This window comes from Bos javanicus, chromosome 25 (assembly GCF_032452875.1).
Source record: "Bos javanicus breed banteng chromosome 25, ARS-OSU_banteng_1.0, whole genome shotgun sequence".
NCBI lineage: Eukaryota > Metazoa > Chordata > Mammalia > Artiodactyla > Bovidae > Bos > Bos javanicus.
The window spans coordinates 42,075,502-42,085,950 of NC_083892.1; the positions used below are offsets into that span (position 1 = coordinate 42,075,502).

General features: G+C 60.3%; 1 long non-coding RNA gene across 1 annotated transcript; it reads left to right on the forward strand.

The window, feature by feature from the left end:
* The first annotated feature begins 1,461 nt into the window (after positions 1–1,461).
* Positions 1,462–7,015, forward strand: LOC133238850 (uncharacterized). Its single transcript, XR_009733659.1, has 2 exons — positions 1,462–3,745; positions 5,929–7,015. It is a non-coding gene; the product is annotated as an uncharacterized LOC133238850 (long non-coding RNA).
* The last annotated feature ends 3,434 nt before the right edge of the window (positions 7,016–10,449 follow it).

Consider the following 10,449-nt stretch of genomic DNA (forward strand, 5'->3'; position numbering starts at 1 on the left):
GAGCCTCCCAGGTGTGATCTCCCCCACAGGAGCCTGAAGTGGGATCCGGACCTGTGCCCCTCCAACTTCCTGCCCCTGGTCACCGACCATCCTGTTCTGGGCCGGCTCCCACCTAGGACAGCCGCCCAGGCCCCCTTGGGGAACCCCTTGCCACCATGCAGGTCACATGCTGAGCAGGGAGGCTGGGTGGTAGTGGGCAGCAGGCAAGGACCTCCCAGGCCTGCAAGCCCTCCTCTCTGCCGACCTGGCTCCCCCATGAGGACCCCCCACAGGTACAGTCTCCTCTCCCCTGTGAGGACCCCCCACAGGTACAGTCTCCTCTCCTCCATGAGGACCCCCCACAGGTACAGTCTCCTCTCCCCTGTAAGGACCCCCCACAGGTACAGTCTCCTCTCCTTCATGAAGAGCCCCCCACAGGTACAGTCTCCTCCATGGGAGCCGGAATCCCATGAAGAAAGACGACCGGAGGTGCAGGGGCCGTGGGGTCTTCTGCCTGGCTGGCTGAGCTGAGTGAGTGGCCTTGCATTGGGCCCGGGCTAATAGAGGGTGCTGACTCTGCCCTTCAGGCTGGAGGGAGGCCTGTGGGGAAATCTCCCCTGACTGGGAAGGTGCCCCTCCCTCTGCCCGGTACCTGGTTGGGGTGGGGCTGTGGTCTGCAGACCCCCAGACCCAGTCTCTGGGCCAGGTGGCCGCCCTGGCACGGCTGGGTCAGGTGATGGGGGGTGGAGGGGGAGGGGCAGGTGGGGGGATGGGGGAGGGGAGGGGGGAGCCGGGGGAGAAAGGGAGCTGAGGAGAAGGGGAGGGGAGGCGGCACAGGGGGCGGGGGAGGCGGAGGAATGGAGAGCACATTCCAGACGGGTGACACACAGCTCTGCAGTGTGGGGCAGAGAGGCGGCGGCTCTGCTGCCCTTCACAGGAAGGTCCCTGGGATCCAGCTCCCCTGAGAGGAAGATAAGATGGGTGGAGCACGGCTGGAAGCAGAATTCCTGGCAGAGGCGCCCTGCTACTGGCTGCCATCCTTCAAGGCTCCACTCAAATGCCACCTCCTCCTTAAAGCCTTCTTGGATTCATCCTTGGCTCCCTGGATCAAGAGGCGCTCCTGGGGAGCCTGGCTACATCCTCCTGCTAATAGACCTGGGCTGGTGGGGAGCTCGGGGTCACGTGCAGGCTGCTCTTCTCTGGCCCTCACAGTGGCTGAGTGCCAGAAGCAGCCTGGCTGGGGTGTCGACTGTCAAGGACGGCCTTCGGAGCCCCTGGGGACACCCTGGGCTGGGAGCTGCTGCCCAGAGCCTGAGGAGCACTGGCTATTTCAGTGCCTGCCGGCACCCAGCTCATACCGCCCACACCCTTGGATGTTTGCATGTCCCTCAGTCTCCTCCTTGCAGGAGTCCTGTCCCAGGCAGATGGCAGGCAGGACAGATGTGTGGGCCGCTCCCGCCTCAAACCTACAGGTAACCAGGGGATCAGAGGTGGGTGGGTGGGCATCTTGGGGGAACTTCAGGAGAGTATAAGCCAGCTCTCCCTCTGGATATTAGCCTGCCCACCTCAGCCAGACTGCTGGTCACTGCTTCCCTTGGTCTGGAAGATGAGTTGCCCACTTCTCAGGCCTGGTGTTTGTAACCCCGGTGCTTCTCCTGAGAGGCTGAGGGGGCCCAGTGCTGGGGCTCCCCCATGTGCCAGAGCCAGTGGGCACCTCTGAGTCAAGGGGGGCCTGGTGATCCCCTTTGGGTGGAGTAGGGCTGGCCTGAGTCACCAGTGCCAACAGTGGCAGGGACTTCCCAGGATCAGCCGTGGGGGCTGCCTCAGCCCTGCCCAGCTGCGGTCACTCGCTCTGGAGGAAGCGGAACCGAGGCCTCCAGCTCACAGCCGCAGAGCCCCCACTTCCTGTCAGGCTGATGGATGAAGGAGCCCCCACTCGCTGTCAGGCCGACGGACAGGAGGAGCCCCCACTTCCTGTCAGGCTGGTGGATGAAGGAGCCCCGACTTCCTGTCAGGCTGACGGACAGGAGGAGCCCCCAGTTCCTCTCAGGCTGATGGATGAAGAGCCCCGACTTCCTGTCAGGCTGACCGACAGGAGGAGCCCCCACTTCCTGTCAGGCTGACAGACAGTAGGAGCCCCCACTTCCTGTCAGGCTGACGGACAGAAGGAGCCCTGACTTCCTGTCAGGCTGGTGGATGAAGGAGCCCCCACTCGCTGTCAGGCTGACAGACAGGAGGAGCCCCCAGTTCCTGTCAGGCTGATGGACAGGAGGAGTCCCCAGTTCTGTCAGGCTGATGGACAGGAGGAGCCCCCACTTCCTGTCAGGCTGACGGACAGTAGGAGCCCCCACTCGCTGTCAGGCTGATGGACAGGAGGAGTCCCCAGTTCTGTCAGGCTGATGGACAGGAGGAGCCCCCAGTTCCTGGCAGGCTGACGGATGGGAGGAGCCCCTTCTTCCTGGTCAGGCTGATGGATGAAGGAGCCCCCACTCACTGTCAGGCTGACGGACAGTAGGAGCCCCCACTCGCTGTCAGGCTGATGGATGGGAGGAGCCCCTACTCACTGTCAGGCTGATGGACGGGAGGAGCCCCCACTTGCTGTCAGGCTGATGGATGAAGGAGCCCCTACTCACTGTCAGGCTGATGGACGGGAGGAGCCCCCACTTTCTGTCAGGCTGGTGGGTGAAGGAGCCCCCACTCCCTGTCAGGCTGGTGGACAGAACCACCAGCCCGGTGCTCAGAGCCCTGACCTCCAGGAGCTCACCTCTCTGGGCTGTGGCTTCACTGTCTGTCTTGGGATCACTCGCTTTGTGGGAATAGGGAGCTACAGCAGACTATCCTCCTGGGATACCGAGACCAGGGCCGGGGAGACCTGACTCACACCCCGCACACACTAGGAAGAGTCAGGCCGGATTTGGGCGGGGTCTCCCGGGGGCTGAGCTGCCCTTGCCCAGGACCCCACAGCTGCTCTGGAGTTCAGGGTCCTAGTCAGACCCTCGGTGACATTGGAGGCCTCTTCCCGGCCACGTGGGGCCCAGCGGCCTAGTCGTGGTCAGAAGGCGTGAGGCTCCCTGAGCTGTGTGGAAGAGCTGTGTGCGGTGGGGAAGTCAGGCTGCCTTCAGAATCCGGGTGGTCCTGACTCCCGGGGTCTCTCGGGAGACAGAGCGGGGCCAGGCTGGGCCGGACTCTGACGTCTGCTGGAGCACGTTGCTGGACTCCAGGGGAGGCTTTCTCATGGCCTGCATCTGCCTCTGCCCGTCAGCTTTGGCAGAGGGAGCTGGTGGGGAGTACAGACTTATCTATAACCTGTTATCTGCCGGGGAAAGCGCTTTGTAGTTCCGGGGAGGGCCCTGGTGGTGGTGAGGGAGCCTGCTGGCAGAGCCCTCTCTCCATCATCAAGGCTGGACTCGCCTGCAGCCTGACCCTGCTCTCATCTCGCACGAGGGTGGGCGTCATTTAAGCATCTCCTGGTGGGTTTCTCCAGCCCAGAGTTTATTAGGGTAACGTCGGAGCAGAAGTGACCTGGGCGGATTCGCCTCTGAAAGGATCACTGACTGTGCAGTCTGGGGGTGCATGGGATAAAGGGAAGGGGTGGGGCTGCGGCTGGCTCGCAGGCGAGGACTGGAGACTGGTCAAGTTTCAGAGAGTCAGTTGACAAGGCTTCCTGCCCGCTCAGAGGTACAGAGTAAGAGAGAGTTCACGGTTGGCTCTGAGACTCCTGGGCCTAGCAGTAGGGGTGGGGTGATGGTGTCCCCAGAACTCAGAGGTAGGTCTCGGGGTTCGTCTTGGTTGGGGAGGTGCTGGCCTGAAGGGCCCTGGGGTTCAGAAGGGAGCTCTGGGCTGGAGACCCCACTGCAGGATGGTCAGCGTGGAGGCCATGTGGGAGCCTGCAAGGCTGGGGGTGGCAGACCGTCCAGGGAGGGGAGACGGGAACAGCCGTGGACCCAGCAGCGTGCAGACGCTGAGACTCGGCCTCCAGGGAGGATGGCCGTCCCAGGACCGGCCTGGTCTCCCGCCGGAGGACACAGGAAGGGGGCTCCTGTCCAGGTAAACGTGAGCTCAGTGGCCCCAGCCCAGAGGGAACCAAGAGGCTGCCGCTGTCCCCAAGCCCAGGGCTCCTTTCGCAGGGCTGCTGAGCCGGGGGTGGGGCACTCTGTGCTGTTACTGAGCACCTGCTGTTTACCAGGCTTGGCGTCTCTGCAGATAGCACCCTGTGCAACCTGTCCGTCACCGGCCACAGAACACCAGCTGTATTCAGACACATACCCAGCTCTGCACTGAGCACTTACCTCTCGGGCATTACTACAAACATCACGACTCTACTTCCGCTGCCTTGCCCACTCTGTCTTGAGGCCAGTGAAGGAAGCATTTGCTAAAGGCTGTACAACCGGCGGGAGCGGAAATGCCCTTAAACCCAGGACTGGCTCCTCGGGCCCGGGCCCTGTCCTGCCCACGCTGGGGTGGGCCCCTGAGCCCCGACAGGGACGTGCGGAGGTGTCCAGAGGTTGCAGGGCCTCCCTTGCCCCAGGGGTGCCTGCAGGTCACAGCAGGACAGGGATAAGACTATCTGACGCACTTTGCTCTCTCCTGCTGAGAAAAACAACTTGGAGGCAGAGGCTGTCTCTGGCAGTCACACCCGGGCCTCAGCTCACTCCTCCAAAGGGCAGCTAAGAGTCCCCAGGGATACAGGTGTGAGCCCCGAATTCCAGGGTGCTCCAGGGGGCTGGGATCAGAGGCTGCCCAGTCAGGGCAGGGCAGCCTCTCAGGGAGGCCGGGTGCAAGGAGGGGCTGTGTGGTCTCATCAACCTGGGGGCTGAGGGCAACCCAAGGAGTTCTGGGCACTGGGTCCGCACCCCCCGGACACAGTCAGCCCCAGGCATGGCAGTGAGACAGAGTCCTGAGAAGTCCAGGGCTGCACGGGGGTCAGGCTGGGCTGCTGGGCGCTGCCTCCCACTGCAGAGCGAGTTTGAGACGAGGCCCTGATCCAGCTGTACCTGACGCCGCTCACCCTGGCTCAGCCGTCCCCTGTCTCCTTGGGCACCGTGAGCTGGGTCCTTGTCACAAGAGTTCTGATCCAAAAACCGGATTGTGGGGCTGGGCTGACTGCTCTTCCTGTCTGGAAGCTGTCACGTTCTGGGAGATGACAGGGAATGGGAGGCCTCCTGTCAGTTCTCTGACCCAGGACTTGACTGACAAGGACAAAGGCAGCCTGCCCACCCACCCTTCCCCTCTGAGCCCCCAGGCCGGATCTCCATGCACGGGGGTGTTCATGCATGAAGGTGTCCGGGGGCCCCCTGTGATTGGGGTCCGACGTGTGCAGCCGTGTCCCTGTGTGGCTGCCGAGAAGGGTGGGATCTTCACGTCCCACAGGCACACACGGGCCCCCTGCAGAGGGGACGCCATCGTGACAGTGACTGGCACCGCCATCCTGCTCAGGCTGACGCAGGAGAGCGTCCTGTGACCGCAGATGCGGGCAAGGCGGGGAGGGTGCTCCGTCCTGCCTCCCGCTCCGCGTCACCTCACCCCTCATTCCTCTGCTTCTCTCCTCCTCTCCCGCTCCCCTGACCCCTCTTCCTTACCCCTCCTCTCCTCCCAGGCCTTCTGGCCTCAGGAGAGCTGCCTTCCACGTCCCCTGGGGTGTGCCCAGTGGGCCAGGCTGGTGTGAGGAAGCCTCTTTTACAAGGAAGTCCTGTGCCCCGGACCTTACTTGGCCCCAGAGGGCAGGACGCCTGCCCCCAGGAGGATTCACAGAGCCCCCCTGACCCAGACCAGCCTGGTGCCTCCCCCAGATGCCAGCCCACCAGGCTGCCGACGCTGCCACAAGACGGCCCTGTCCTCCGACGCAGGTCACAAGCAGGCGGGAACGTGCCGGGTTGACGACACAGCCACGGGGAGGAAGCCACGATGCTCTCAGGGTCTTTCCATCACTTCTGCCTTTTCTTTCCACAGCAGTCCTGGAACCGAGGTACTGGCGTCCTGTTTTCCCTGATGGGGAAACTGAGGCTTGGAGCTGTGATATGATTTGCCCCGTCATAGGGTGAGCAAGAGGCTGGGTCTGAAGCCAGCCCTGGGATGGCTTCCTGGAGGAGGAGGGCCAGCTGGCGAAGCTCTGTTCACTGAACTCGAGGCCCAGGGAGGTTAGAACGGCTGCTCCCAGCCCAGAACCCCGGTTTCTGATCTCACATGGCTCGTTCCAAATAGAAGCGACTGAGTTTCTTCAACAAGAAGATTAACTCATTGCAGGACTGAGAGAAAACGATGCCAGACAAGCCTCCCCCCGCAAGCGCCCCTCATGGACAGTGCCCTGTCTCTGCCAACACTGAGAAGAGCAGGGCGCCCCAAACCCGGTGGAGAAAACAGAGGTGAGACTGCTGGACACATTGCTGGAGTTTCCACGGCAGGAAGCCATCCTCCCCCGTTTCCCACCGCAGGGGAAGGGTCAGGGAAACAGTCGGTTCACACCTGGGTTTTTCGGTTGTTTCCAGTGTTTGCTATTTCAAGTTGTGCTGCCCTGAACCGTTTAGTCTGTGGTCGTTCTGTATCTGGGTCATTTTCGTGGACTAAGTGCCCAGCCGTGGGATGACGGGGTCAGGGGCCATGGCCACTTTCATGGCTCCTGATCCAAGTAGCCACTGGCTTTGACTGCGACTGGCCCCCGCTGAGAAAGCAGCCCTCTCGGGCTGGCGCCTGGCACCCTCCCTGCACGGGAAACAGCAAACCCCCAGGGCTGTGTCTGAGGTGTCGGCTGGCAGTGAGGTGTCCCCATGTCGCTTCTGTGCATCTTTCCTGGTTTTCTCGTGAGAAAACATGAGCAAAGACCCTGGCAGATATGTTTGAAAGTGTTGGCTTAATACACTTACTCTGTGCAGATGAAAATACACACGGACAGCAGAAACGTGATTATAACACACAACGAAAGGATTCCCTTTGTTCAGGTTTTAAAATGTTTTTACTTGTTTTCAATTTCTAAATCTGACAGTCTGTTTTGAAGTCTGAAAATGTGACGCATAGCAAATATAATTTGTCCTGTGTCTTCTAGAGCTCTGAAAGTTCTCTGTGTCCTAGAAGTTTGATCAACCATGGGAAAGCTAGAAAATAGGAATTGGCAGTTTTTCATAACTTTCATTTTGAAACATTTCGACCTTTCGGAAAAGTGGTAAGAAGAGTCCAACGAGCGGCCAGACGCCCTTCAGCCGCATCCAGCGCCCGCCCGCCTCCCCGTGTGCGCACCGCCAGCCAGCCACCGTCACCCGTCTGTCATCTCCCGGTCTCCACCCAGGGATGCGTGTGCCGTCCTCCTGTGCGTGCACATGTGCATCTGTCCATCAGCTGCCAGCGCCACTGCCCGCTCCCCGAGCCACGTGAGAACCAGCTTTGGCATCCTGACCTTTCACCTGCAGTAATACCACGGTCTCCAAGGACAACAGAGTCCGCCCATGTCACTGTGACACCGTCACCACACCCAGGAGTTTTTCCTGGATACAGTCACCTAATGTTGGTCCCACGGACCCAGCTGCGTCCCGCGAGCTACTTGCCGGTCTAGACGGAGGAGTCAGTCCAGGACTGGGAGCTGCGGTGACCTCCAGCTCTCTCCGTGTTCTCTTCACGGCGGTGATGTTTCCGAGGGGTCAGGAGCAGGTATCTGCTGGAGTCTCTCTGAACCTGGGTGTGTCCTCCCCTCCTCAAGAATGGTTTTGGTGAGAACGCTGCAGTGGAGGGCGGGGGCCTCCCCCAAGACATACATGGTGAAGTTTGTTCCAAAATGTTTGCTTACCAACTTAGTTTCTTATTCCTTGAAATGTACTTCGCGGCAAGGAGAAGTGAGGATTTAATCAGGTAGTTTCTCTAACCTGCCCCAGTGGCACTGAGTGAAGGACTCTTTCAACGTCTCTCGTTTCCTCCTCTGGAGTCCCTTTAGCTTTTCCGGGCTCTGCGTGTCCCGGCCCATTTGTCCCGAGCTCCATGCTGTTCTGATGACCCCAGCACCCTGCCTTCCTCTTCACGCTCAGAGCCCGTGCACCTCTTTGTTTTGGGAGCGTGGGTGCTCACCCTGCAGCCCCGCCTCTTCAGGGCACTCTGATGTCCTCCCCACCCCCCTCCCCCGCCTGTGAGCCAAGGTCACCTCCCTGCTGACCCCACGGGCTCTGGTCTGGCTTGTGCCTTTACTCAGGGAGGTGCTGCCCTCCCCGCATGGGAAGCCTTTCCATCCAGTGAGTCCCTCTCTCTGGAGGACACGCTCTCACCATCTTTCCTCTGGGAGGCCTGGGAAGCCAGCAATGCCTCTCCCCAACCAACCTGTGAGCCCCAGGCTCCTGCCTCCCTCTGGAGGCTGAGTCCCATCAAATCTGAAGGCCAAGGGAGACTGTCGACCCCCCTCACCCCATCCACAGCCAGGACAGAGGGACGGGGCCTGCCGGGAGCCCCCGGGGAAGGAGGTGTGCACTGGCTCTGGGCTCAAGCCAGGTGCCCACCAGACTTGAACCTTGGAATTCACACCTAAGATGCAAACTCGGCTATAAATCCTGAAGACAACTGTGGGGTGAGGTCTGCCACTGGGGCCTGGCCAGTTGGCAGGCGGCCCTGGGGGATCGGTTTCTCTTTCTGTCCCCGCATGTGTCCGAATCCATAGCCCACCAGTCGGCTCTGTCCCCCTAGAACAAGTGCACACCCCTGACACGGCCTCGAGGTCTGTGGGACCTGCCCACCGCCCACCGGTCCCAGCTCATGCCCTCCTGCTGGCCCTCAACACGCCTAGCCGGTTCCTGCTTCCAGGCCTTGGCACAGGCTGCTGTAGGCTGCTGTGAGCTTTGCCTAGAAGGTTCCATCCTGATCTCAGCACTGACTCCTTTAGAAACAGGCCTTCCTGACCTGGAAGCGTGGACACTAGCCACTCGTTTACTGTTCCCTGGAGAGACTGTAGGCTCCGTGAGGGCATCGTGTTAGTGCTGCATTCCTGTGCCCGGCACAGAAATACCTGTTGTGTGAATGAGGATTTCCGAAAGCAGCCCCCCTGGGCTGGCTATGACCAGAGGCGGGAGCTGAGGCTCCAAGATGCTGAAGAGTTTGCTCAGGGTCATACGGCAGACGAAGCAAGCCCGTGTGGTGGGCAGAGCAGGCCCCGGGCTGTTCTGGTCTCCGGGGACTTTGGGCTTCCCAGGGCAGGACTTCCGCCCCGCCCCTGCCCTACTCATACTCACTGGCTTGGCTCCACCGAGGAGATACGAACTCCGGATGCCCAGACCAGCTGTGTCCAGTAGAAATGTCACTAAAGCCACACACAGTATTTTAAATTTTCTAGCCACCATATTAAACACAGGAAAAACAAATGTGTGAAATTAATTGCAATAATACAGTTTATTGAATTCATATATCAAAAATGTTATCATTTCTGCGGGTAACTAATGTAAAACTTACTAATGAAAAATTTTGCACTCTTTATCTTCATACCAAGTCTTGGAGGCTGTGTGTATTTTACATGAACAGCACACACCAGCCACGTTTCAAATGCCCAGGGGCCTCTCGTGGCAGGGGGCTCCCATCCTAGCCAGACTAGGTCTGGCCTCGATTCCTGAAGCCCCCAAGTGCCCCTTCCCAGAGGTCTTCATTCACAAAATATTCATAGAATGATTGTAGGCCCATATGCTATGTAAAACTTCATTGCGGTTTGTGTGTTTAAAAGGAAAATATTTAATAGGGAGTTAAAACCAGCACTGAGCATAGGGAGGGCAGACTGGAAAGGCCTGATCCTGAACCGGGGCCTGGGGCGGCTGAGATGATGACTTAATTAACACCCGCCTGGCACTTTTGATCTTCAAGGAGAGCTGCCCACTCAGCTGAGGCCGCTCCTGGATTAATTGCCCTGAACCAAGAAATCCTTGCCCAGAGATAAAGGGAGATGTGGTGTTTCGTCATGACAAATTGTTTTGAGATCTGCTTTGGCAGTGGGCAGAGACCTGGGTCTGGACGCCCAGCTGGCCACCCAGGAGGAGGCAGCTGTGCCCGAGCCTGGGGTGCCAGGACCTGCAGGTGGTGCGTGGGGATCGCCTCCCTGGGCAGGAGGCTGGGTGGTGGGAGACAGCCGTGCACAGCAAGGTTGCCGGCCCCTACTCTTCAGATGCAAGGCAGGGCAGGGACAAAGCGCTCCAGCAAAGCCAAGGTCACGGGGCAGAAGGCAGCTAGCGCCCCTCGGGACGGGGATTGAGCAGGTGTGGGCTCCAGCCCTGAGGCCCTCACTGCCAGGAGGCCCCACCATTCTTCGTGCCCCCCTGAAACCTGCAGGGCCAGAAGGCCTGAGACGGCGCCCACCCCCAGCACTGGGAGAGCTGGCCCAGGAGTGTCTGTCCGGGGCTGCACTCTGGGGCTGCGGGCAGTGCCCAACTTCCTGGCATCTATAAGAGGGGTGGTGGGGCAGCTCTCCTCCCCCAGGGGCCACTCAGAAACCGAGGTGTCCAGTGGACGTTAGTCATGACT